Genomic DNA, 27,512 nt, shown 5'->3' with positions numbered 1-27,512 from the left:
AATGGTGGAAAAACGATTGGAACCATTTCCCTGTTCGACCGCTAGTTCTTATGGGTATTATGACTCCTACTGTGGTACTCTATTTGGGATATTATGGGCGGTAGACTTGTGGGCATTCCTAACATTTTCCATGACTTCCACTCTTTTTCTTGTAGTTTCTGTAGTGTAGTGGTTATCACGTTCGCCTCACACGCGAAAGGTCCCCGGTTCGAAACCGGGCGGAAACAAATTTTAACAAAACAGATAGTGATGACAGAAACAGGGTCATAACTGAAAAAAACGAAACAAATACATAGGCCTGCAGAATACATGAATAGACCAGTCTTAGACATGTCTTTCAATAACCAGAGGCAGATAGTGATAAGTGAAAAAAAACTAAACAAATACATAGGCCTACAGAATACATGAATAGACCAGTCTTAGACATGTCTTTCATTAACCAGAGGCAGATAGTGATAACTGAAAAAAACGAAACAAATACATAGGCCTGCAGAATACATGAATAGACCAGTCTTAGACATGTCTTTCAATAACCAGAGGCAATGCAATGTTATAAAACAGGTTGTTTGGATCCTGGATGCTAATTGGTTAATAGCAGGGAGTTGAAGCACCACCATCCCAGCATTCTGCAGGTAGTGCCTGTTAGCGGTTCCATTAGATTTATAAATGCGCATCCACTGTTCCACGGCCCAGCCAGTCAATTTATAAACTTCATCTCCCCTGGAAAAATGTGTCTAGACCAATGGTATTCAAACCTTTTCAGCAGGGACACCATTTTTTCCTCCAGAATTTCTGGGGTCCCCATTTTTTTGCAATCATTTCTTGTGATCCCACCCCAAATACAACTTTAAAATCGGTACGTTACATTTTTTTTTACATCAACAAATAACCTTCAATTACCCAATCAAATACTTTTTTTCTAATTAACTTTCTCAAAAACGTTTCTATATTGTCTCGTACAATAATCTGTACTCATAATTTTTTGTTCCTAAATAATGAATATATATATCCCCACTGCAGTCCCCCCGACCCCGACTTTAAATATCACTGGTCTAGACAATATTTCCCAATGCCCCTAGGCTAGCATATGGTTTGAAACAGTTGAGGTTTGTCTAAACCTTGCTGTCTGCCTCTCCAACCTGTGGATCAATGTTGCCGTTTTTTTGATGACCTCCACCGTGCGATGTGTATGAATGTGACCAGAATGACAGCTTCTCTGAGCCAGGCAAATTCATTTATCAGGGTCATTATAATGGATATATCCAAAGAAATGGCAATATAATCCTAGGTAAAACAAACAAAAGTGCAGACAGTTTTCTGTCATTTCAGCTGCTTGATGTGATTGTGTGATAGATTTAGTTGGCTGGCTAGCAAAGGAAAAGTAGCTAGCCTGCATAGCTACAGTGCATTCGGAAAGTATTCAGACCCCTTACTTTTTTCCACATTTTGTTACGTTACAGCCTTATTCTGAAAACGGATTAAGTCAAATAAAATCTATCTACACACAATACCCCATAATGACAAAGCGATAACATATCATTTTTAATTCATAAAAAAAGATTTAAAAAATACCTTATTTACATACGTTTTCAGACCCTTTGCTATGAGGCTGGAAATTGAGCTCAGGTCCATCCTGTTTCCATTGATCATCCTTGAGATGTTTCTACAACTTGATTGGAGTCCACCTGTGGTAAATTCAATGGATTGGTCATGATTTGAAAAGGCACACACCTGTCTGTCTATATAAGGTTCCACAGTTGACAGTGCATGTCAGAGCATAAACTAAGCCATGAGGTGGAAGGAATTGTCCCTAGAGCTCCGAGAGAGGATTGTGTCGAGGCACAGACGTGGGGAAGGGTACCGATACATTTCTGCAGCATTGAAGGTACCCAAGAACACAGTGGCTTCCATCATTCTTAAAAGGAAGAAGTTTGGAACCACCAAGACTCTTCCAAGAGCCGGCTGCTCAGCCAAACCATCCCTACGGTGAATCAGCCCTTATTCAGGAGTTATTCACACGATAATTCCCGGGATCTCAAGCCTTATTGCTTAGTTAATGGACTAAGTCATTTCTGACTTCATTTGGTTCTGAGAGCGATAAATGCCCCACCCACCCACCCACCCAGCCAAAGTCACACCCTTAGTATCCTACTCACGCAGTTTCCGTAGTGTAGTGGTTATCACGTTCGCCTAACACGCGAAAGGTCCCCGGTTCGAGACCGGGCGGAAACACATTTTAACAAATTAGACAGTAAGCCTATTCACTTAGGGCTCGATCCCAATTTAGGAATTCATGCTTTTCCTACGCACTTCTCAGTATTTGCTATTCAGACTTACCCTTTTAAGTCGCGTAACGCACTCTGCTGGGGTGGCTAGCTTGGGCGCTCTGAATAAATTCCTGCTACGTGTGGTCTGAGTTCCATAATGATTCAAATAGGCTACATGTCCCAAATTATTGCAATACTTTAGCTTAATATGATTCACTAATGCTAGCAACCCTCAGGAACAATTCACAAGGATGTGACAGATTAAAGAAAGGTCAACGGAATGAAAGTATGCCAAAATAAATGTATGTGGCTGTTACTGACAGTGGCTCCCGATAGTGGCTAATATTTAACATGATACAAATTGTCAAATAAAACTGGGGAAAGCCCCACAGTGGAGGTGTCATAATACCCATAAAACCTAGCGGTCAAACAGGGAAATGGTTCCAACCATTTTTCCACCATTCATTTTTCCCATATGGGATTTTAGAAACACTTAAAATAATACATTTGTAGTTCTTTATGATAGCCACATTAGCAGTTAATTAGCATTTTTTATAAAAGTCACCTTGTCCTAGAGAGAATTACACGGTTACCATGCCAGGGTAAGCCAACAAGAAACACAGGCCTTTTTGAATAGTTTTTAAAATCCCCTGTGGGGAATATGAATGGTGGAAAAACGATTGGAACCATTTCCCTGTTCGACCGCTAGTTCTTATGGGTATTATGACTCCTACTGTGGTACTCTATTTGGGATATTATGGGCGGTAGACTTGTGGGCATTCCTAACATTTTCCATGACTTCCACTCTTTTTCTTGCAGTTTCCGTAGTGTAGTGGTTATCACGTTTGCCTCACACGCGAAAGGTCCCCGGTTCGAAACCGGGCGGAAACAAATTTTAACAAAACAGATAGTGATGACAGAAACAGGGTCATAACTGAAAAAAACGAAACAAATACATAGGCCTGCAGAATACATGAATAGACCAGTCTTAGACATGTCTTTCATTAACCAGAGGCAGATAGTGATAACTAAAAAATACATAGGCCTACAGAATACATAAAGACCAGTCTTAGACATGTCTTTCATTAACCAGAGGCAGATAGTATAACTGAAAAAAACGAAACAAATACATAGGCCTGCAGAATACATGAATAGACCAGTCTTAGACATGTCTTTCAATAACCAGAGGCAATGCAATGTTATAAAACAGGTTGTTTGGATCCTGGATGCTAATTGGTTAATAGCAGGGAGTTGAAGCACCACCATCCCAGCATTCTGCGGGTAGTGCCTGTTAGCGGTTCCATTAGATTTATAAATGCGCATCCACTGTCCCACGGCCCAGCCAGTCAATTTATAAACTTCATCTCCCCTGGAAAAATGTGTCTAGACCAATGGTATTCAAACCTTTTCAGCAGGGACACCATTTTTTCCTCCAGAATTTCTGGGGTCCCCATTTTTTTGCAATCATTTCTTGTGATCCCACCCCAAATACAACTTTAAAATCGGTACGTTACATTTTTTTTTACATCAACAAATAACCTTCAATTACCCAATCAAATACTTTTTTTCTAATTAACTTTCTCAAAAACGTTTCTATATTGTCTCGTACAATAATCTGTACTCATAATTTTTTGTTCCTAAATAATGAATATATATATCCCCACTGCAGTCCCCCCGACCCCGACTTTAAATATCACTGGTCTAGACAATATTTCCCAATGCCCCTAGGCTAGCATATGGTTTGAAACAGTTGAGGTTTGTCTAAACCTTGCTGTCTGCCTCTCCAACCTGTGGATCAATGTTGCCGTTTTTTTGATGACCTCCACCGTGCGATGTGTATGAATGTGACCAGAATGACAGCTTCTCTGAGCCAGGCAAATTAATTTATCAGGGTCATTATAATGGATATATCCAAAGAAATGGCAATATAATCCTAGGTAAAACAAACAAAAGTGCAGACAGTTTTCTGTCATTTCAGCTGCTTGATGTGATTGTGTGATAGATTTAGTTGGCTGGCTAGCAAAGGAAAAGTAGCTAGCCTGCATAGCTACAGTGCATTCGGAAAATATTCAGACCCCTTACTTTTTTCCACATTTTGTTACGTTACAGCCTTATTCTGAAAACGGATTAAGTCAAATAAAATCTATCTACACACAATACCCCATAATGACAAAGCGATAACATATCATTTTTAATTCATAAAAAAAGATTTAAAAAATACCTTATTTACATACGTTTTCAGACCCTTTGCTATGAGGCTGGAAATTGAGCTCAGGTCCATCCTGTTTCCATTGATCATCCTTGAGATGTTTCTACAACTTGATTGGAGTCCACCTGTGGTAAATTCAATGGATTGGTCATGATTTGAAAAGGCACACACCTGTCTGTCTATATAAGGTTCCACAGTTGACAGTGCATGTCAGAGCATAAACTAAGCCATGAGGTGGAAGGAATTGTCCCTAGAGCTCCGAGAGAGGATTGTGTCGAGGCACAGACGTGGGGAAGGGTACCGATACATTTCTGCAGCATTGAAGGTACCCAAGAACACAGTGGCTTCCATCATTCTTAAAAGGAAGAAGTTTGGAACCACCAAGACTCTTCCAAGAGCCGGCTGCTCAGCCAAACCATCCCTACGGTGAATCAGCCCTTATTCAGGAGTTATTCACACGATAATTCCCGGGATCTCAAGGCTGATTGCTTAGTTAATGGACTAAGTCATTTCTGACTTCATTTGGTTCTGAGAGCGATAAATGCCCCACCCACCCACCCACCCAGCCAAAGTCACACCCTTAGTATCCTACTCACGCAGTTTCCGTAGTGTAGTGGTTATCACGTTCGCCTAACACGCGAAAGGTCCCCGGTTCGAGACCGGGCGGAAACACATTTTAACAAATTAGACAGTAAGCCTATTCACTTAGGGCTCGATCCCAATTTAGGAATTCATGCTTTTCCTACGCACTTCTCAGTATTTGCTATTCAGACTTACCCTTTTAAGTCGCGTAACGCACTCTGCTGGGGTGGCTAGCTTGGGCGCTCTGAATAAATTCCTGCTACGTGTGGTCTGAGTTCCATAATGATTCAAATAGGCTACATGTCCCAAATTATTGCAATACTTTAGCTTAATATGATTCACTAATGCTAGCAACCCTCAGGAACAATTCACAAGGATGTGACAGATTAAAGAAAGGTCAACGGAATGAAAGTATGCCAAAATAAATGTATGTGGCTGTTACTGACAGTGGCTCCCGATAGTGGCTAATATTTAACATGATACAAATTGTCAAATAAAACTGGGGAAAGCCCCACAGTGGAGGTGTCATAATACCCATAAAACCTAGCGGTCAAACAGGGAAATGGTTCCAACCATTTTTCCACCATTCATTTTTCCCATATGGGATTTTAGAAACACTTAAAATAATACATTTGTAGTTCTTTATGATAGCCACATTAGCAGTTAATTAGCATTTTTTATAAAAGTCACCTTGTCCTAGAGAGAATTACACGGTTACCATGCCAGGGTAAGCCAACAAGAAACACAGGCCTTTTTGAATAGTTTTTAAAATCCCCTGTGGGGAATATGAATGGTGGAAAAACGATTGGAACCATTTCCCTGTTCGACCGCTAGTTCTTATGGGTATTATGACTCCTACTGTGGTACTCTATTTGGGATATTATGGGCGGTAGACTTGTGGGCATTCCTAACATTTTCCATGACTTCCACTCTTTTTCTCGCAGTTTCCGTAGTGTAGTGGTTATCACGTTCGCCTCACACGCGAAAGGTCCCCGGTTCGAAACCGGGCGGAAACAAATTTTAACAAAACAGATAGTGATGACAGAAACAGGGTCATAACTGAAAAAAACGAAACAAATACATAGGCCTGCAGAATACATGAATAGACCAGTCTTAGACATGTCTTTCATTAACCAGAGGCAGATAGTGACAACTGAAAAAAAACGAAACAAATACATAGGCCTGCAGAATACATGAATAGACCAGTCTTAGACATGTCTTTCAATAACCAGAGGCAATGCAATGTTATAAAACAGGTTGTTTGGATCCTGGATGCTAATTGGTTAATAGCAGGGAGTTGAAGCACCACCATCCCAGCATTCTGCGGGTAGTGCCTGTTAGCGGTTCCATTAGATTTATAAATGCGCATCCACTGTCCCACGGCCCAGCCAGTCAATTTATAAACTTCATCTCCCCTGGAAAAATGTGTCTAGACCAATGGTATTCAAACCTTTTCAGCAGGGACACCATTTTTTCCTCCAGAATTTCTGGGGTCCCCATTTTTTTGCAATCATTTCTTGTGATCCCACCCCAAATACAACTTTAAAATCGGTACGTTACATTTTTTTTTACATCAACAAATAACCTTCAATTACCCAATCAAATACTTTTTTTCTAATTAACTTTCTCAAAAACGTTTCTATATTGTCTCGTACAATAATCTGTACTCGTAATTTTTTGTTCCTAAATAATAAATATATATATCCCCACTGCAGTCCCCCCGACCCCGACTTTAAATATCACTGGTCTAGACAATATTTCCCAATGCCCCTAGGCTAGCATATGGTTTGAAACAGTTGAGGTTTGTCTAAACCTTGCTGTCTGCCTCTCCAACCTGTGGATCAATGTTGCCGTTTTTTTGAAGACCTCCACCGTGCGATGTGTATGAATGTGACCAGAATGACAGCTTCTCTGAGCCAGGCAAATTAATTTATCAGGGTCATTATAATGGATATATCCAAAGAAATGGCAATATAATCCTAGGTAAAACAAACAAAAGTGCAGACAGTTTTCTGTCATTTCAGCTGCTTGATGTGATTGTGTGATAGATTTAGTTGGCTGGCTAGCAAAGGAAAAGTAGCTAGCCTGCATAGCTACAGTGCATTCGGAAAGTATTTAGACCCCTTACTTTTTTCCACATTTTGTTACGTTACAGCCTTATTCTGAAAACGGATTAAGTCAAATAAAATCTATCTACACACAATACCCCATAATGACAAAGCTATAACATATCATTTTTAATTCATAAAAAAAGATTTAAAAAATACCTTATTTACATACGTTTTCAGACCCTTTGCTATGAGTCTGGAAATTGAGCTCAGGTCCATCCTGTTTCCATTGATCATCCTTGAGATGTTTCTACAACTTGATTGGAGTCCACCTGTGGTAGATTCAATGGATTGGTCATGATTTGAAAAGGCACACACCTGTCTGTCTATATAAGGTTCCACAGTTGACAGTGCATGTCAGAGCATAAACTAAGCCATGAGGTGGAAGGAATTGTCCCTAGAGCTCCGAGACAGGATTGTGTCGAGGCACAGACGTGGGGAAGGGTACCGATACATTTCTGCAGCATTGAAGGTACCCAACAACACAGTGGCTTCCATCATTCTTAAAAGGAAGAAGTTTGGAACCACCAAGACTCTTCCAAGAGCCGGCTGCTCAGCCAAACCATCCCTACGGTGAATCAGCCCTTATTCAGGAGTTATTCACACGATAATTCCCGGGATCTCAAGCCTTATTGCTTAGTTAATGGACTAAGTCATTTCTGACTTCATTTGGTTCTGAGAGCGATAAATGCCCCACCCACCCACCCACCCAGCCAAAGTCACACCCTTAGTATCCTACTCATGCAGTTTCCGTAGTGTAGCGGTTATCACGTTCGCCTAACACGCGAAAGGTCCCCGGTTCGAGACCGGGCGGAAACACATTTTAACAAATTAGATAGTACACCTATTCACTTAGGGCTCGATCCCAATTTAGGAATTCATGCTTTTCCTACGCACTTCTCAGTATTTGCTATTCAGACTTACCCTTTTAAGTCGCGTAACGCACTCTGCTGGGGTGGCTAGCTTGGGCGCTCTGAATAAATTCCTGCTACGTGTGGTCTGAGTTCCATAATGATTCAAATAGGCTACATGTCCCAAATTATTGCAATACTTTAGCTTAATATGATTCACTAATGCTAGCAACCCTCAGGAACAATTCAAAAGGATGTGACAGATTAAAGAAAGGTCAACGGAATGAAAGTATGCCAAAATAAATGTATGTGGCTGTTACTGACAGTGGCTCCCGATAGTGGCTAATATTTAACATGATACAAATTGTCAAATAAAACTGGGGAAAGCCCCACAGTGGAGGTGTCATAATACCCATAAAACCTAGCGGTCAAACAGGGAAATGGTTCCAACCATTTTTCCACCATTCATTTTTCCCATATGGGATTTTAGAAACACTTAAAATAATACATTTGTAGTTCTTTATGATAGCCACATTAGCAGGTAATTAGCATTTAATTTTGGGGGGGTAAATACAGGCGAATATTTTTTATAAAAGTCACCTTGTCCGAGAGAGAATTACACGGTTACCATGCCAGGGTAAGCCAACAAGAAACACAGGCCTTTTTTAACTGTTTTTAAAATCCCCTGTGGGGAATATGAATGGTGGAAAAACGATTGGAACCATTTCCCTGTTCGACCGCTAGTTCTTATGGGTATTATGACTCCTACTGTGGTACTCTATTTGGGATATTATGGGCGGTAGACTTGTGGGCATTCCTAACATTTTCCATGACTTCCACTCTTTCTCTTGCAGATTCCGTAGTGTAGTGGTTATCACGTTCGCCTCACACGCGAAAGGTCCCCGGTTCGAAACCGGGCGGAAACAAATTTTAACAAAACAGATAGTGATGACAGAAACAGGGTCATAACTGAAAAAAACGAAACAAATACATAGGCCTGCAGAATACATGAATAGACCAGTCTTAGACATGTCTTTCATTAACCAGAGGCAGATAGTGATAACTGAAAAAAACGAAACAAATACATAGGCCTACAGAATACATGAATAGACCAGTCTTAGACATGTCTTTCATTAACCAGTGGCAGATAGTGATAACTGAAAAAAAACGAAACAAATACATAGGCCTGCAGAATACATGAATAGACCAGTCTTAGACATGTCTTTCAATAACCAGAGGCAATGCAATGTTATAAAACAGGTTGTTTGGATCCTGGATGCTAATTGGTTAATAGCAGGGAGTTGAAGCACCACCATCCCAGCATTCTGCGGGTAGTGCCTGTTAGCGGTTCCATTAGATTTATAAATGTCCCACGGCCCAGCCAGTCAATTTATAAACTTCATCTCCCCTGGAAAAATGTGTCTAGACCAATGGTATTCAAACCTTTTCAGCAGGGACACCATTTTTTCCTCCAGAATTTCTGGGGTCCCCATTTTTTTGCAATCATTTCTTGTGATCCCACCCCAAATACAACTTTAAAATCGGTACGTTACATTTTTTTTTACATCAACAAATAACCTTCAATTACCCAATCAAATACTTTTTTTCTAATTAACTTTCTCAAAAACGTTTCTATATTGTCTCGTACAATAATCTGTACTCATAATTTTTTGTTCCTAAATAATGAATATATATATCCCCACTGCAGTCCCCCCGACCCCGACTTTAAATATCACTGGTCTAGACAATATTTCCCAATGCCCCTAGGCTAGCATATGGTTTGAAACAGTTGAGGTTTGTCTAAACCTTGCTGTCTGCCTCTCCAACCTGTGGATCAATGTTGCCGTTTTTTTGATGACCTCCACCGTGCGATGTGTATGAATGTGACCAGAATGACAGCTTCTCTGAGCCAGGCAAATTTATTTATCAGGGTCATTATAATGGATATATCCAAAGAAATGGCAATATAATCCTAGGTAAAACAAACAAAAGTGCAGACAGTTTTCTGTCATTTCAGCTGCTTGATGTGATTGTGTGATAGATTTAGTTGGCTGGCTAGCAAAGGAAAAGTAGCTAGCCTGCATAGCTACAGTGCATTCGGAAAGTATTCAGACCCCTTACTTTTTTCCACATTTTGTTACGTTACAGCCTTATTCTGAAAACGGATTAAGTCAAATAAAATCTATCTACACACAATACCCCATAATGACAAAGCGATAACATATCATTTTTAATTCATAAAAAAAGATTTAAAAAATACCTTATTTACATACGTTTTCAGACCCTTTGCTATGAGTCTGGAAATTGAGCTCAGGTCCATCCTGTTTCCATTGATCATCCTTGAGATGTTTCTACAACTTGATTGGAGTCCACCTGTGGTAAATTCAATGGATTGGTCATGATTTGAAAAGGCACACACCTGTCTGTCTATATAAGGTTCCACAGTTGACAGTGCATGTCAGAGCATAAACTAAGCCATGAGGTGGAAGGAATTGTCCCTAGAGCTCCGAGAGAGGATTGTGTCGAGGCACAGACGTGGGGAAGGGTACCGATACATTTCTGCAGCATTGAAGGTACCCAAGAACACAGTGGCTTCCATCATTCTTAAAAGGAAGAAGTTTGGAACCACCAAGACTCTTCCAAGAGCCGGCTGCTCAGCCAAACCATCCCTACGGTGAATCAGCCCTTATTCAGGAGTTATTCACACGATAATTCCCGGGATCTCAAGGCTGATTGCTTAGTTAATGGACTAAGTCATTTCTGACTTCATTTGGTTCTGAGAGCGATAAATGCCCCACCCACCCACCCAGCCAAAGTCACACCCTTAGTGTCCTACTCAAGCAGTTTCCGTAGTGTAGTGGTTATCACGTTCGCCTAACACGCGAAAGGTCACCGGTTCGAGACCGGGCGGAAACACATTTTAACAAATTAGACAGTAAGCCTATTCACTTAGGGCTCGATCCCAATTTAGGAATTCATGCTTTTCCTACGCACTTCTCAGTATTTGCTATTCAGACTTACCCTTTTAAGTCGCGTAACGCACTCTGCTGGGGTGGCTAGCTTGGGCGCTCTGAATAAATTCCTGCTACGTGTGGTCTGAGTTCCATAATGATTCAAATAGGCTACATGTCCCAAATTATTGCAATACTTTAGCTTAATATGATTCACTAATGCTAGCAACCCTCAGGAACAATTCACAAGGATGTGACAGATTAAAGAAAGGTCAACGGAATGAAAGTATGCCAAAATAAATGTATGTGGCTGTTACTGACAGTGGCTCCCGATAGTGGCTAATATTTAACATGATACAAATTGTCAAATAAAACTGGGGAAAGCCCCACAGTGGAGGTGTCATAATACCCATAAAACCTAGCGGTCAAACAGGGAAATGGTTCCAACCATTTTTCCACCATTCATTTTTCCCATATGGGATTTTAGAAACACTTAAAATAATACATTTGTAGTTCTTTATGATAGCCACATTAGCAGTTAATTAGCATTTTTTATAAAAGTCACCTTGTCCTAGAGAGAATTACACGGTTACCATGCCAGGGTAAGCCAACAAGAAACACAGGCCTTTTTGAATAGTTTTTAAAATCCCCTGTGGTGAATATGAATGGTGGAAAAACGATTGGAACCATTTCCCTGTTCGACCGCTAGTTCTTATGGGTATTATGACTCCTACTGTGGTACTCTATTTGGGATATTATGGGCGGTAGACTTGTGGGCATTCCTAACATTTTCCATGACTTCCACTCTTTTTCTAGTAGTTTCTGTAGTGTAGTGGTTATCACGTTCGCCCCACACGAGAAAGGTCCCCGGTTTGAAACCGGGCGGAAACAAATTTTAACAAAACAGATAGTGATGACAGAAACAGGGTCATAACTGAAAAAAACGAAACAAATACATAGGCCTGCAGAATACATGAATAGACCAGTCTTAGACATGTCTTTCAATAACCAGAGGCAGATAGTGATAAGTGAAAAAAAACTAAACAAATACATAGGCCTACAGAATACATGAATAGACCAGTCTTAGACATGTCTTTCATTAACCAGAGGCAGATAGTGATAACTGAAAAAACGAAACAAATACATAGGCCTGCAGAATACATGAATAGACCAGTCTTAGACATGTCTTTCAATAACCAGAGGCAATGCAATGTTATAAAACAGGTTGTTTGGATCCTGGATGCTAATTGGTTAATAGCAGGGAGTTGAAGCACCACCATCCCAGCATTCTGCAGGTAGTGCCTGTTAGCGGTTCCATTAGATTTATAAATGCGCATCCACTGTTCCACGGCCCAGCCAGTCAATTTATAAACTTCATCTCCCCTGGAAAAATGTGTCTAGACCAATGGTATTCAAACCTTTTCAGCAGGGACACCATTTTTTCCTCCAGAATTTCTGGGGTCCCCATTTTTTTGCAATCATTTCTTGTGATCCCACCCCAAATACAACTTTAAAATCGGTACGTTACATTTTTTTTTACATCAACAAATAACCTTCAATTACCCAATCAAATACTTTTTTTCTAATTAACTTTCTCAAAAACGTTTCTATATTGTCTCGTACAATAATCTGTACTCATAATTTTTTGTTCCTAAATAATGAATATATATATCCCCACTGCAGTCCCCCCGACCCCGACTTTAAATATCACTGGTCTAGACAATATTTCCCAATGCCCCTAGGCTAGCATATGGTTTGAAACAGTTGAGGTTTGTCTAAACCTTGCTGTCTGCCTCTCCAACCTGTGGATCAATGTTGCCGTTTTTTTGGTGACCTCCACCGTGCGATGTGTATGAATGTGACCAGAATGACAGCTTCTCTGAGCCAGGCAAATTCATTTATCAGGGTCATTATAATGGATATATCCAAAGAAATGGCAATATAATCCTAGGTAAAACAAACAAAAGTGCAGACAGTTTTCTGTCATTTCAGCTGCTTGATGTGATTGTGTGATAGATTTAGTTGGCTGGCTAGCAAAGGAAAAGTAGCTAGCCTGCATAGCTACAGTGCATTCGGAAAGTATTCAGACCCCTTACTTTTTTCCACATTTTGTTACGTCACAGCCTTATTCTGAAAACGGATTAAGTCAAATAAAATCTATCTACACACAATACCCCATAATGACAAAGCGATAACATATCATTTTTAATTCATAAAAAAAGATTTAAAAAATACCTTATTTACATACGTTTTCAGACCCTTTGCTATGAGTCTGGAAATTGAGCTCAGGTCCATCCTGTTTCCATTGATCATCCTTGAGATGTTTCTACAACTTGATTGGAGTCCACCTGTGGTAAATTCAATGGATTGGTCATGATTTGAAAAGGCACACACCTGTCTGTCTATATAAGGTTCCACAGTTGACAGTGGATGTCAGAGCATAAACTAAGCCATGAGGTGGAAGGAATTGTCCCTAGAGCTCCGAGAGAGGATTGTGTCGAGGCACAGACGTGGGGAAGGGTACCGATACATTTCTGCAGCATTGAAGGTACCCAAGAACACAGTGGCTTCCATCATTCTTAAAAGGAAGAAGTTTGGAACCACCAAGACTCTTCCAAGAGCCGGCTGCTCAGCCAAACCATCCCTACGGTGAATCAGCCCTTATTCAGGAGTTATTCACACGATAATTCCCGGGATCTCAAGCCTTATTGCTTAGTTAATGGACTAAGTCATTTCTGACTTCATTTGGTTCTGAGAGCGATAAATGCCCCACCCACCAACCCACCCAGCCAAAGTCACACCCTTAGTATCCTACTCATGCAGTTTCCGTAGTGTAGTGGTTTTCATGTTTGCCTAACACGCGAAAGGTCCCCAGTTCGAGACCGGGCGGAAACACATTTCTAACAAATTAGATAGTAATCCTATTCACTTAGGGCTCGATCCCAATTTAGGAATTCATGCTTTTCCTACGCACTTCTCAGTATTTGCTATTCAGACTTACCCTTTTAAGTCGCGTAACGCACTCTGCTGGGGTGGCTAGCTTGGGCGCTCTGAATAAATTCCTGCTACGTGTGGTCTGAGTTCCATAATGATTCAAATAGGCTACATGTCCCAAATTATTGCAATACTTTAGCTTAATATGATTCACTAATGCTAGCAACCCTCAGGAACAATTCACAAGGATGTGACAGATTAAAGAAAGGTCAACGGAATGAAAGTATGCCAAAATAAATGTATGTGGCTGTTACTGACAGTGGCTCCCGATAGTGGCTAATATTTAACATGATACAAATTGTCAAATAAAACTGGGGAAAGCCCCACAGTGGAGGTGTCATAATACCCATAAAACCTAGCGGTCAAACAGGGAAATGGTTCCAACCATTTTTCCACCATTCATTTTTCCCATATGGGATTTTAGAAACACTTAAAATAATACATTTGTAGTTCTTTATGATAGCCACATTAGCAGTTAATTAGCATTTAATTTTGGGGGGGTAAATACAGGCGAATATTTTTTATAAAAGTCACCTTGTCCTAGAGAGAATTACACGGTTACCATGCCAGGGTAAGCCAACAAGAAACACAGGCCTTTTTTAACTGTTTTTAAAATCCCCTGTGGGGAATATGAATGGTGGAAAAACGATTGGAACCATTTCCCTGTTCGACCGCTAGTTCTTATGGGTATTATGACTCCTACTGTGGTACTCTATATGGGATATTATGGGCAGTAGACTTGTGGGCATTCCTAACATTTTCCATGACTTCCACTCTGTTTCTTGTAGTTTCTGTAGTGTAGTGGTTATCACGTTCGCCTCACATGCGAAAGGTCCCCGGTTCGAAACCAGGCGGAAACAAATCTTAACAAAACAGATAGTGATGACAGAAACAGGGTCATAACTGAAAAAACGAAACAAATACATAGGCCTGCAGAATACATGAATAGACCAGTCTTAGACATGTCTTTCATAACCAGAGGCAGATAGTGATAACTGAAAAAAACGAAACAAATACATAGGCCTACAGAATACATGAATAGACCAGTCTTAGACATGTCTTTCATTAACCAGAGGCAGATAGTGATAACTGAAAAAAACGAAACAAATACATAGGCCTGCAGAATACATGAATAGACCAGTCTTAGACATGTCTTTCAATAACCAGAGGCAATGCAATGTTATAAAACAGGTTGTTTGGATCCTGGATGCTAATTGGTTAATAGCAGGGAGTTGAAGCACCACCATCCCAGCATTCTGCGGGTAGTGCCTGTTAGCGGTTCCATTAGATTTATAAATGCGCATCCACTGTTCCACGGCCCTGCCAGGCAATTTATAAACTTCATCTCCCCTGGAAAAATGTGTCTAGACCAATGGTATTCAAACCTTTTCAGCAGGGACACCATTTTTTCCTCCAGAATTTCTGGGGTCCCCATTTTTTTGCAATCATTTCTTGTGATCCCACCCCAAATACAACTTTAAAATCGGTACGTTACATTTTTTTTTACATCAACAAATAACCTTCAATTACCCAATCAAATACTTTTTTTCTAATTAACTTTCTCAAAAACGTTTCTATATTGTCTCATACAATAATCTGAACTCATAATTTTTTGTTCCTAAATAATGAATATATATATCCCCACTGCAGTCCCCCCGACCCCGACTTTAAATATCACTGGTCTAGACAATATTTCCCAATGCCCCTAGGCTAGCATATGGTTTGAAACAGTTGAGGTTTGTCTAAACCTTGCTGTCTGCCTCTCCAACCTGTGGATCAATGTTGCCGTTTTTTTGGTGACCTCCAACGTGCGATGTGTATGAATGTGACCAGAATGACAGCTTCTCTGAGCCAGGCAAATTCATTTATCAGGGTCATTATAATGGATATATCCAAAGAAATGGCAATATAATCCTAGGTAAAACAAACAAAAGTGCAGACAGTTTTCTGTCATTTCAGCTGCTTGATGTGATTGTGTGATAGATTTAGTTGGCTGGCTAGCAAAGGAAAAGTAGCTAGCCTGCATAGCTACAGTGCATTCGGAAAGTATTCAGACCCCTTACTTTTTTCCACATTTTGTTACTGTTTTGTTTTGTACACTTTGTACAAAATAATAAAACGCAGAACTACAGGATGTTTCTTAACATAACTCTTTATTAACTAGCTACAACTACATGTTAGCCTATCTCCAACCACGATCAACTGCCCATGACCTAACCGTCTGGGTGGTCTTAACCAATCACCGCACAGTATGATACGGCGGTAAAATGCATCCAATTATAATTCAGTATGTATTCACATATGAATATTACATCCCCCTTCTTTTAAACAAAATACAAATGTTTTACATATTCTAAGCTTTTCTTTTGGATACATGCTCTGTAGTTTGAACTCAAGGTAAGTAACCCATTTATATTGCATAATACACCAACTGAATCAACATAGACTCTGAAACAATGATCCAACTTTTCAAACAAGGGATTCTCAGCAACTCAGCTTTCACTGTAGAAATGACATCTTAACATTTCAAACAAATACAATACCAAAGCATGTCAAGTGAACTTTCAATAACAAGTTTACAGTCTGGAACGCTTTTAGGGCAGCGATCCGCCTACACCCTTTGACATTTCACAGGTCGAGGACAGCTCTGGGCTTGACCTCTCTTCCTGACCTTGTGCGATATGATGTTGAGCATGCTTCTGTGTCAGTCAACAGCTCTTGTGGTGTTGCAGGTAAGTGTGGTGTATGTTGTGCTGTGTGTGTGTTTAGTCCATCACGTTCTCTTTCAGGGGAACAGTTCATCTCATCAGTGTGTTGTTCTTTTGTGTTCAGTAAGTGACGACGATTGCGGCGGTACACTGCTCCTTCTGCTGTGCGGACGTGATATGAACGTTCAGTGTCAGCTGGCTGGATGACGACTGCTGGTTTCCAGAGGCCATGCTCCTGGATTCTAACTGACTCTCCGTCGATCAGTGGTGGCAGTGGTCTAGCTGACCTGTCGTAGTATCGCTTTTGTTGTTGTTGTCTCTGTGCACGTTTTTCATGCATTTCCTTGTAGCTGACAACCTCAGGTTGCAGCTGCTGGTTGGTGCTGGGAAGGGTTGAGCGAAGTCTGCGGCTCATCAACAGCTGGGCTGGTGATTTTAAGTTGTCAACTGGAGTGTTGCGGTATTCAAGGAGACTGAGGTAGGGGTCTCTCTTGTCTGCTTTTGCTTTGTCCATGAGTGATTTAGCAATCTGCACAGATTTTTCAGCAAGGCCATTACTTTGAGGGTAATGTGGGCTTGTGGTGACATGTGTGAACTCCCATGCTTTTGTGAAGGATTCAAACTCATTTGATTTGTAACAGGGCCCATTGTCAGATATTAAAGTCTCTACAATGCCATGCCTGGCAAAGGCTGCTTTCAGCTTGTGTATCACAGCTGCAGATGTGGTGCTGTGAAGCTTGTCGAGTTCGAAGTATCTGCTGTAGTAGTCCACTGTTACAATGTAGTCCTCGTTGTTCCAGGTGAACAGATCGGTTGCCACAACCTGCCAGGGTCGGTCTGGGATACAGTGAGGTAACATTGGCTTTTTGGTGTTTGAGGGGCGTCTTTCAAGACAGATGGTGCATCTACCAACAATGTCCTCTATTTGTTTGCACATTCCAGGCCAAAACAAAATGTCCCGTGCTCTCTGTTTGCACTTTTCCATGCCCATGTGTCCAGCATGGATCTTTGTCAAAATCTCTTCTCTGAGACTGGTAGGAATAATGATTTTCTCTCCTTTGAAAATGATTCCGTTGATCTGTGATAGTTCATCACGATGGTTCCAGAATTCTGAGACGCTCTGAGGGCATTTTCTCCTCTCCTCAGGCCATCCATCCTGTATGACTTCCCTCAGCTGTGTGAGTTGTGAGTCCTTGTCTGTTTCTGCTTGGATCTCCTGTCACTAACTGGTAAGTTGCTGTACACAGTGTGCACTTGCATGTCCATGCCCTCACTGAGGCTGCTGTCCTTGTAGGTAAGAAACTTCCTGGAGAGTGTGTCTGCGACAGGGATGTCTTTGCCTGGACGGTGAGTGATTGTGAAGTCGTATTTTTGTAGTTGAAGGATCATTCTCTGTAGCCTTGGCGGGGCTGCAGCTAGTGGTTTCCTCATGATTGACTCAAGGGGCTTGTGGTCGGATTCCACAATGACTTGTCGTCCATATACGTACTGATGGAAACGTTTACATCCGAACAGAATGGCATAGAGCTCCTTTTCGATTTGAGCGTAGTTGATTTCACAGTCTGTGAGAGATTTGGAAGCGTAGCCGATGGGCTTTCCTTCTTGCAGTAGCACTGCACCTAGTCCATACTTCGACGCGTCCACTTGGAGTCTGAGCTCTTTGTTGGGGTCGTAGTAGGCAAGGATTGGTCCTGGTTCTCTCGTGATCAAGTCTTTCACATTCTGGAAAGCAATGTCGTGTTGCTTGTCCCAAAGAAACTCACTGGACTGCTTTAGCAGTTGACGCAGGGGTGCATTTTAGCTCCACATGCTGTTTGTACTTACGCCATGCATCGGGTAAGTTTGTAGACTCCCAGTCCATTCGAGGTGAAGGAACTCCAGAAAAATCCCACTTCTGACACCATGTTTTGTTTTGTACACTTTGTACAAAATAATAAAACGCAGAACTACAGGATGTTTCTTAACATAACTCTTTATTAACTAGCTACAACTACATGTTAGCCTATCTCCAACCACGATCAACTGCCCATGACCTAACCGTCTGGGTGGTCTTAACCAATCACCGCACAGTATGATACGGCGGTAAAATGCATCCAATTATAATTCAGTATGTATTCACATATGAATATTACAGTTACGTCACAGCCTTATTCTGAAAACGGATTAAGTCAAATAAAATCTATCTACACACAATACCCCATAATGACAAAGCGATAACATATCATTTTTAATTCATAAAAAAAGATTTAAAAAATACCTTATTTACATACGTTTTCAGACCCTTTGCTATGAGTCTGGAAATTGAGCTCAGGTCCATCCTGTTTCCATTGATCATCCTTGAGATGTTTCTACAACTTGATTGGAGTCCACCTGTGGTAAATTCAATGGATTGGTCATGATTTGAAAAGGCACACACCTGTCTGTCTATATAAGGTTCCACAGTTGACAGTGCATGTCAGAGCATAAACTAAGCCATGAGGTGGAAGGAATTGTCCCTAGAGCTCCGAGAGAGGATTGTGTCGAGGCACAGACGTGGGGAAGGGTACCGATACATTTCTGCAGCATTGAAGGTACCCAAGAACACAGTGGCTTCCATCATTCTTAAAAGGAAGAAGTTTGGAACCACCAAGACTCTTCCAAGAGCCGGCTGCTCAGCCAAACCATCCAAACGGTGAATCAGCCCTTATTCAGGAGTTATTCACACGATAATTCCCGGGATCTCAAGCCTTATTGCTTAGTTAATGGACTAAGTCATTTCTGACTTCATTTGGTTCTGAGAGCGATAAATGCCCCACCCACCAACCCACCCAGCCAAAGTCACACCCTTAGTATCCTACTCATGCAGTTTCCGTAGTGTAGTGGTTTTCACGTTTGCCTAACACGCGAAAGGTCCCCAGTTCGAGACCGGGCGGAAACACATTTTAACAAATTAGATAGTAATCCTATTCACTTAGGGCTCGATCCCAATTTAGGAATTCATGCTTTTCCTACGCACTTCTCAGTATTTGCTATTCAGACTTACCCTTTTAAGTCGCGTAACGCACTCTGCTGGGGTGGCTAGCTTGGGCGCTCTGAATAAATTCCTGCTACGTGTGGTCTGAGCTCCATAATGATTCAAATAGGCTACATGTCCCAAATTATTGCAATACTTTAGCTTAATATGATTCACTAATGCTAGCAACCCTCAGGAACAATTCACAAGGATGTGACAGATTAAAGAAAGGTCAACGGAATGAAAGTATGCCAAAATAAATGTATGTGGCTGTTACTGACAGTGGCTCCCGATAGTGGCTAATATTTAACATGATACAAATTGTCAAATAAAACTGGGGAAAGCCCCACAGTGGAGGTGTCATAATACCCATAAAACCTTGCGGTCAAACAGGGAAATGGTTCCAACCATTTTTCCACCATTCATTTTTCCCATATGGGATTTTAGAAACACTTAAAATAATACATTTGTAGTTCTTTATGATAGCCACATTAGCAGTTAATTAGCATTTAATTTTGGGGGGGTAAATACAGGCGAATATTTTTTATAAAAGTCACCTTGTCCTAGAGAGAATTACACGGTTACCATGCCAGGGTAAGCCAACAAGAAACACAGGCCTTTTTTAACTGTTTTTAAAATCCCCTGTGGGGAATATGAATGGTGGAAAAACGATTGGAACCATTTCCCTGTTCGACCGCTAGTTCTTATGGGTATTATGACTCCTACTGTGGTACTCTATATGGGATATTATGGGCAGTAGACTTGTGGGCATTCCTAACATTTTCCATGACTTCCACTCTTTTTCTTGCAGTTTCCGTAGTGTAGTGGTTATCACAGTCGCCTCACATGCGAAAGGTCCCCGGTTCGAAACCGGGCGAAAGCAAATTTTAACAAAACAGATAGTGATGACAGAAACAGGGTCATAACTGAAAAAAACGAAACAAATACATAGGCCTGCAGAATACATGAATAGACCAGTCTTAGACATGTCTTTCATTAACCAGAGGCAGATAGTGATAACTGAAAAAAACAAACAAATACATAGGCCTACAGAATACATGAATAGACCAGTCTTAGACATGTCTTTCATTAACCAGAGGCAGATAGTGATAACTGAAAAAAACGAAACAAATACATAGGCCTGCAGAATACATGAATAGACCAGTCTTAGACATGTCTTTCAATAACCAGAGGCAATGCAATGTTATAAAACAGGTTGTTTGGATCCTGGATGCTAATTGGTTAATAGCAGGGAGTTGAAGCACCACCATCCCAGCATTCTGCGGGTAGTGCCTGTTAGCGGTTCCATTAGATTTATAAATGCGCATCCACTGTCCCACGGCCCAGCCAGTCAATTTATAAACTTCATCTCCCCTGGAAAAATGTGTCTAGACCAATGGTATTCAAACCTTTTCAGCAGGGACACCATTTTTTCCTCCAGAATTTCTGGGGTCCCCATTTTTTTGCAATCATTTCTTGTGATCCCACCCCAAATACAACTTTAAAATCGGTACGTTACATTTTTTTTTACATCAACAAATAACCTTCAATTACCCAATCAAATACTTTTTTTCTAATTAACTTTCTCAAAAACGTTTCTATATTGTCTCGTACAATAATCTGTACTCGTAATTTTTTGTTCCTAAATAATGAATATATATATCCCCACTGCAGTCCCCCCGACCCCGACTTTAAATATCACTGGTCTAGACAATATTTCCCAATGCCCCTAGGCTAGCATATGGTTTGAAACAGTTGAGGTTTGTCTAAACCTTGCTGTCTGCCTCTCCAACCTGTGGATCAATGTTGCCGTTTTTTTGGTGACCTCCACCGTGCGATGTGTATGAATGTGACCAGAATGACAGCTTCTCTGAGCCAGGCAAATTCATTTATCAGGGTCATTATAATGGATATATCCAAAGAAATGGCAATATAATCCTAGGTAAAACAAACAAAAGTGCAGACAGTTTTCTGTCATTTCAGCTGCTTGATGTGATTGTGTGATAGATTTAGTTGGCTGGCTAGCAAAGGAAAAGTAGCTAGCCTGCATAGCTACAGTGCATTCGGAAAGTATTCAGACCCCTTACTTTTTTCCACATTTTGTTACGTTACAGCCTTATTCTGAAAACGGATTAAGTCAAATAAAATCTATCTACACACAATACCCCATAATGACAAAGCGATAACATATCATTTTTAATTCATAAAAAAAGATTTAAAAAATACCTTATTTACATACGTTTTCAGACCCTTTGCTATGAGTCTGGAAATTGAGCTCAGGTCCATCCTGTTTCCATTGATCATCCTTGAGATGTTTCTACAACTTGATTGGAGTCCACCTGTGGTAAATTCAATGGATTGGTCATGATTTGAAAAGGCACACACCTGTCTGTCTATATAAGGTTCCACAGTTGACAGTGCATGTCAGAGCATAAACTAAGCCATGAGGTGGAAGGAATTGTCCCTAGAGCTCCGAGACAGGATTGTGTCGAGGCACAGACGTGGGGAAGGGTACCGATACATTTCTGCAGCATTGAAGGTACCCAAGAACACAGTGGCTTCCATCATTCTTAAAAGGAAGAAGTTTGGAACCACCAAGACTCTTCCAAGAGCCGGCTGCTCAGCCAAACCATCCCTACGGTGAATCAGCCCTTATTCAGGAGTTATTCACACGATAATTCCCGGGATCTCAAGCCTTATTGCTTAGTTAATGGACTAAGTCATTTCTGACTTCATTTGGTTCTGAGAGCGATAAATGCCCCACCCACCCACCCAGCCAAAGTCACACCCTTAGTATCCTACTCATGCAGTTTCCGTAGTGTAGCGGTTATCACGTTCGCCTAACACGCGAAAGGTCCCCGGTTCGAGACCGGGCGGAAACACATTTTAACAAATTAGATAGTACACCTATTCACTTAGGGCTCGATCCCAATTTAGGAATTCATGCTTTTCCTACGCACTTCTCAGTATTTGCTATTCAGACTTACCCTTTTAAGTCGCGTAACGCACTCTGCTGGGGTGGCTAGCTTGGGCGCTCTGAATAAATTCCTGCTACGTGTGGTCTGAGTTCCATAATGATTCAAATAGGCTACATGTCCCAAATTATTGCAATACTTTAGCTTAATATGATTCACTAATGCTAGCAACCCTCAGGAACAATTCACAAGGATGTGACAGATTAAAGAAAGGTCAACGGAATGAAAGTATGCCAAAATAAATGTATGTGGCTGTTACTGACAGTGGCTCCCGATAGTGGCTAATATTTAACATGATACAAATTGTCAAATAAAACTGGGGAAAGCCCCACAGTGGAGGTGTCATAATACCCATAAAACCTAGCGGTCAAACAGGGAAATGGTTCCAACCATTTTTCCACCATTCATTTTTCCCATATGGGATTTTAGAAACACTTAAAATAATACATTTGTAGTTCTTTATGATAGCCACATTAGCAGTTAATTAGCATGTAATTTTGGGGGGGTAAATACAGGCGAATATTTTTTATAAAAGTCACCTTGTCCGAGAGAGAATTACACGGTTACCATGCCAGGGTAAGCCAACAAGAAACACAGGCCTTTTTTAACTGTTTTTAAAATCCCCTGTGGGGAATATGAATGGTGGAAAAACGATTGGAACCATTTCCCTGTTCGACCGCTAGTTCTTATGGGTATTATGACTCCTACTGTGGTACTCTATTTGGGATATTATGGGCGGTAGACTTGTGGGCATTCCTAACATTTTCCATGACTTCCACTCTTTTTCTTGTAGTTTCTGTAGTGTAGTGGTTATCACGTTCGCCTCACACGCGAAAGGTCCCCGGTTCGAAACCGGGCGGAAACAAATTTTAACAAAACAGATAGTGATGACAGAAACAGGGTCATAACTGAAAAAAACGAAACAAATACATAGGCCTGCAGAATACATGAATAGACCAGTCTTAGACATGTCTTTCAATAACCAGAGGCAGATAGTGATAAGTGAAAAAAAACTAAACAAATACATAGGCCTACAGAATACATGAATAGACCAGTCTTAGACATGTCTTTCATTAACCAGAGGCAGATAGTGATAACTGAAAAAAACGAAACAAATACATAGGCCTGCAGAATACATGAATAGACCAGTCTTAGACATGTCTTTCAATAACCAGAGGCAATGCAATGTTATAAAACAGGTTGTTTGGATCCTGGATGCTAATTGGTTAATAGCAGGGAGTTGAAGCACCACCATCCCAGCATTCTGCAGGTAGTGCCTGTTAGCGGTTCCATTAGATTTATAAATGCGCATCCACTGTTCCACGGCCCAGCCAGTCAATTTATAAACTTCATCTCCCCTGGAAAAATGTGTCTAGACCAATGGTATTCAAACCTTTTCAGCAGGGACACCATTTTTTCCTCCAGAATTTCTGGGGTCCCCATTTTTTTGCAATCATTTCTTGTGATCCCACCCCAAATACAACTTTAAAATCGGTACGTTACATTTTTTTTTACATCAACAAATAACCTTCAATTACCCAATCAAATACTTTTTTTCTAATTAACTTTCTCAAAAACGTTTCTATATTGTCTCGTACAATAATCTGTACTCATAATTTTTTGTTCCTAAATAATGAATATATATATCCCCACTGCAGTCCCCCCGACCCCGACTTTAAATATCACTGGTCTAGACAATATTTCCCAATGCCCCTAGGCTAGCATATGGTTTGAAACAGTTGAGGTTTGTCTAAACCTTGCTGTCTGCCTCTCCAACCTGTGGATCAATGTTGCCGTTTTTTTGGTGACCTCCACCGTGCGATGTGTATGAATGTGACCAGAATGACAGCTTCTCTGAGCCAGGCAAATTCATTTATCAGGTTCATTATAATGGATATATCCTAAGAAATGGCAATATAATCCTACGTAAAACAAACAAAAGTGCAGACAGTTTTCTGTCATTTCAGCTGCTTGATGTGATTGTGTGATAGATTTAGTTGGCTGGCTAGCAAAGGAAAAGTAGCTAGCCTGCATAGCTACAGTGCATTCGGAAAGTATTCAGACCCCTTACTTTTTTCCACATTTTGTTACGTTACAGCCTTATTCTGAAAACGGATTAAGTCAAATAAAATCTATCTACACACAATACCCCATAATGACAAAGCGATAACATATCATTTTTAATTCATAAAAAAAGATTTAAAAAATACCTTATTTACATACGTTTTCAGACCCTTTGCTATGAGTCTGGAAATTGAGCTCAGGTCCATCCTGTTTCCATTGATCATCCTTGAGATGTTTCTACAACTTGATTGGAGTCCACCTGTGGTAAATTCAATGGATTGGTCATGATTTGAAAAGGCACACACCTGTCTGTCTATATAAGGTTCCACAGTTGACAGTGCATGTCAGAGCATAAACTAAGCCATGAGGTGGAAGGAATTGTCCCTAGAGCTCCGAGACAGGATTGTGTCGAGGCACAGACGTGGGGAAGGGTACCGATACATTTCTGCAGCATTGAAGGTACCCAAGAACACAGTGGCTTCCATCATTCTTAAAAGGAAGAAGTTTGGAACCACCAAGACTCTTCCAAGAGCCGGCTGCTCAGCCAAACCATCCCTACGGTGAATCAGCCCTTATTCAGGAGTTATTCACACGATAATTCCCGGGATCTCAAGCCTTATTGCTTAGTTAATGGACTAAGTCATTTCTGACTTCATTTGGTTCTGAGAGCGATAAATGCCCCACCCACCCACCCACCCAGCCAAAGTCACACCCTTAGTATCCTACTCACGCAGTTTCCGTAGTGTAGTGGTTTTCATGTTTGCCTAACACGCGAAAGGTCCCCAGTTCCAGACCGGGCGGAAACACATTTTAACAAATTAGATAGTAATCCTATTCACTTAGGGCTCGATCCCAATTTAGGAATTCATGCTTTTCCTACGCACTTCTCAGTATTTGCTATTCAGACTTACCCTTTTAAGTCGCGTAACGCACTCTGCTGGGGTGGCTAGCTTGGGCGCTCTGAATAAATTCCTGCTACGTGTGGTCTGAGTTCCATAATGATTCAAATAGGCTACATGTCCCAAATTATTGCAATACTTTAGCTTAATATGATTCACTAATGCTAGCAACCCTCAGGAACAATTCACAAGGATGTGACAGATTAAAGAAAGGTCAACGGAATGAAAGTATGCCAAAATAAATGTATGTGGCTGTTACTGACAGTGGCTCCCGATAGTGGCTAATATTTAACATGATACAAATTGTCAAATACAACTGGGGAAAGCCCCACAGTGGAGGTGTCATAATACCCATAAAACCTAGCGGTCAAACAGGGAAATGGTTCCAACCATTTTTCCACCATTCATTTTTCCCATATGGGATTTTAGAAACACTTAAAATAATACATTTGTAGTTCTTTATGATAGCCACATTAGCAGTTAATTAGCATTTAATTTTGGGGGGGTAAATACAGGCGAATATTTTTTATAAAAGTCACCTTGTCCTAGAGAGAATTACACGGTTACCATGCCAGGGTAAGCCAACAAGAAACACAGGCCTTTTTTAACTGTTTTTAAAATCCCCTGTGGGGAATATGAATGGTGGAAAAACGATTGGAACCATTTCCCTGTTCGACCGCTAGTTCTGATGGGTATTATGACTCCTACTGTGGTACTCTATTTGGGATATTATGGGCAGTAGACTTGTGGGCATTCCTAACATTTTCCATGACTTCCACTCTTTTCCTTGCAGTTTCCGTAGTGTAGTGGTTATCACAGTCGCCTCACATGCGAAAGGTCCCCGGTTCGAAACCGGGCGAATTTTTTTTTTAACAAAACAGATAGTGATGACAGAAACAGGGTCATAACTGAAAAAAACGAAACAAATACATAGGCCTGCAGAATACATGAATAGACCAGTCTTAGACATGTCTTTCATTAACCAGAGGCAGATAGTGATAACTGAAAAAAACAAAACAAATACATAGGCCTACAGAATACATGAATAGACCAGTCTTAGACATGTCTTTCATTAACCAGAGGCAGATAGTGATAACTGAAAAAAACGAAACAAATACATAGGCCTGCAGAATACATGAATAGACCAGTCTTAGACATGTCTTTCAATAACCAGAGGCAATGCAATGTTATAAAACAGGTTGTTTGGATCCTGGATGCTAATTGGTTAATAGCAGGGAGTTGAAGCACCACCATCCCAGCATTCTGCAGGTAGTGCCTGTTAGCGGTTCCATTAGATTTATAAATGCGCATCCACTGTTCCACGGCCCAGCCAGTCAATTTATAAACTTCATCTCCCCTGGAAAAATGTGTCTAGACCAATGGTATTCAAACCTTTTCAGCAGGGACACCATTTTTTCCTCCAGAATTTCTGGGGTCCCCATTTTTTTGCAATCATTTCTTGTGATCCCACCCCAAATACAACTTTAAAATCGGTACGTTACATTTTTTTTTACATCAACAAATAACCTTCAATTACCCAATCAAATACTTTTTTTCTAATTAACTTTCTCAAAAACGTTTCTATATTGTCTCGTACAATAATCTGTACTCGTAATTTTTTGTTCCTAAATAATGAATATATATATCCCCACTGCAGTCCCCCCGACCCCGACTTTAAATATCACTGGTCTAGACAATATTTCCCAATGCCCCTAGGCTAGCATATGGTTTGAAACAGTTGAGGTTTGTCTAAACCTTGCTGTCTGCCTCTCCAACCTGTGGATCAATGTTGCCGTTTTTTTGGTGACCTCCACCGTGCGATGTGTATGAATGTGACCAGAATGACAGCTTCTCTGAGCCAGGCAAATTCATTTATCAGGGTCATTATAATGGATATATCCAAAGAAATGGC

General features: G+C 40.7%; 11 non-coding genes across 11 annotated transcripts; all 11 read left to right on the top strand.

Moving 5' to 3' along the window:
• The first annotated feature begins 154 nt into the window (after window positions 1-154).
• Window positions 155-227, top strand: trnav-cac (transfer RNA valine (anticodon CAC)). The gene has a single exon. It is a non-coding gene; the product is annotated as a tRNA-Val (tRNA).
• Window positions 228-2,159: 1,932 nt separating this feature from the next.
• trnav-aac (transfer RNA valine (anticodon AAC)) lies at window positions 2,160-2,232 on the top strand. The gene has a single exon. It is a non-coding gene; the product is annotated as a tRNA-Val (tRNA).
• Window positions 2,233-3,085: 853 nt separating this feature from the next.
• Window positions 3,086-3,158, top strand: trnav-cac (transfer RNA valine (anticodon CAC)). The gene has a single exon. It is a non-coding gene; the product is annotated as a tRNA-Val (tRNA).
• Window positions 3,159-5,075: 1,917 nt separating this feature from the next.
• trnav-aac (transfer RNA valine (anticodon AAC)) lies at window positions 5,076-5,148 on the top strand. Its single transcript has one exon. It is a non-coding gene; the product is annotated as a tRNA-Val (tRNA).
• Window positions 5,149-6,001: 853 nt separating this feature from the next.
• On the top strand, window positions 6,002-6,074 carry trnav-cac (transfer RNA valine (anticodon CAC)). Its single transcript has one exon. It is a non-coding gene; the product is annotated as a tRNA-Val (tRNA).
• A 1,838-nt stretch (window positions 6,075-7,912) lies between these two features.
• Window positions 7,913-7,985, top strand: trnav-aac (transfer RNA valine (anticodon AAC)). Its single transcript has one exon. It is a non-coding gene; the product is annotated as a tRNA-Val (tRNA).
• An 885-nt stretch (window positions 7,986-8,870) lies between these two features.
• trnav-cac (transfer RNA valine (anticodon CAC)) lies at window positions 8,871-8,943 on the top strand. The gene has a single exon. It is a non-coding gene; the product is annotated as a tRNA-Val (tRNA).
• Window positions 8,944-10,860: 1,917 nt separating this feature from the next.
• Window positions 10,861-10,933, top strand: trnav-aac (transfer RNA valine (anticodon AAC)). The gene has a single exon. It is a non-coding gene; the product is annotated as a tRNA-Val (tRNA).
• Window positions 10,934-14,749: 3,816 nt separating this feature from the next.
• On the top strand, window positions 14,750-14,822 carry trnav-cac (transfer RNA valine (anticodon CAC)). Its single transcript has one exon. It is a non-coding gene; the product is annotated as a tRNA-Val (tRNA).
• Window positions 14,823-22,471: 7,649 nt separating this feature from the next.
• Window positions 22,472-22,544, top strand: trnav-aac (transfer RNA valine (anticodon AAC)). The gene has a single exon. It is a non-coding gene; the product is annotated as a tRNA-Val (tRNA).
• Window positions 22,545-23,429: 885 nt separating this feature from the next.
• Window positions 23,430-23,502, top strand: trnav-cac (transfer RNA valine (anticodon CAC)). Its single transcript has one exon. It is a non-coding gene; the product is annotated as a tRNA-Val (tRNA).
• Window positions 23,503-27,512: the final 4,010 nt, after the last annotated feature.

The sequence above is a fragment of the Salmo salar genome, chromosome 14 (assembly GCF_965601325.2).
Source record: "Salmo salar chromosome 14, fSalSal1, whole genome shotgun sequence".
NCBI lineage: Eukaryota > Metazoa > Chordata > Actinopteri > Salmoniformes > Salmonidae > Salmo > Salmo salar.
Note: the sequence above shows the minus strand (reverse complement) of the source record. Positions and strands in the feature narration are given on the sequence as shown.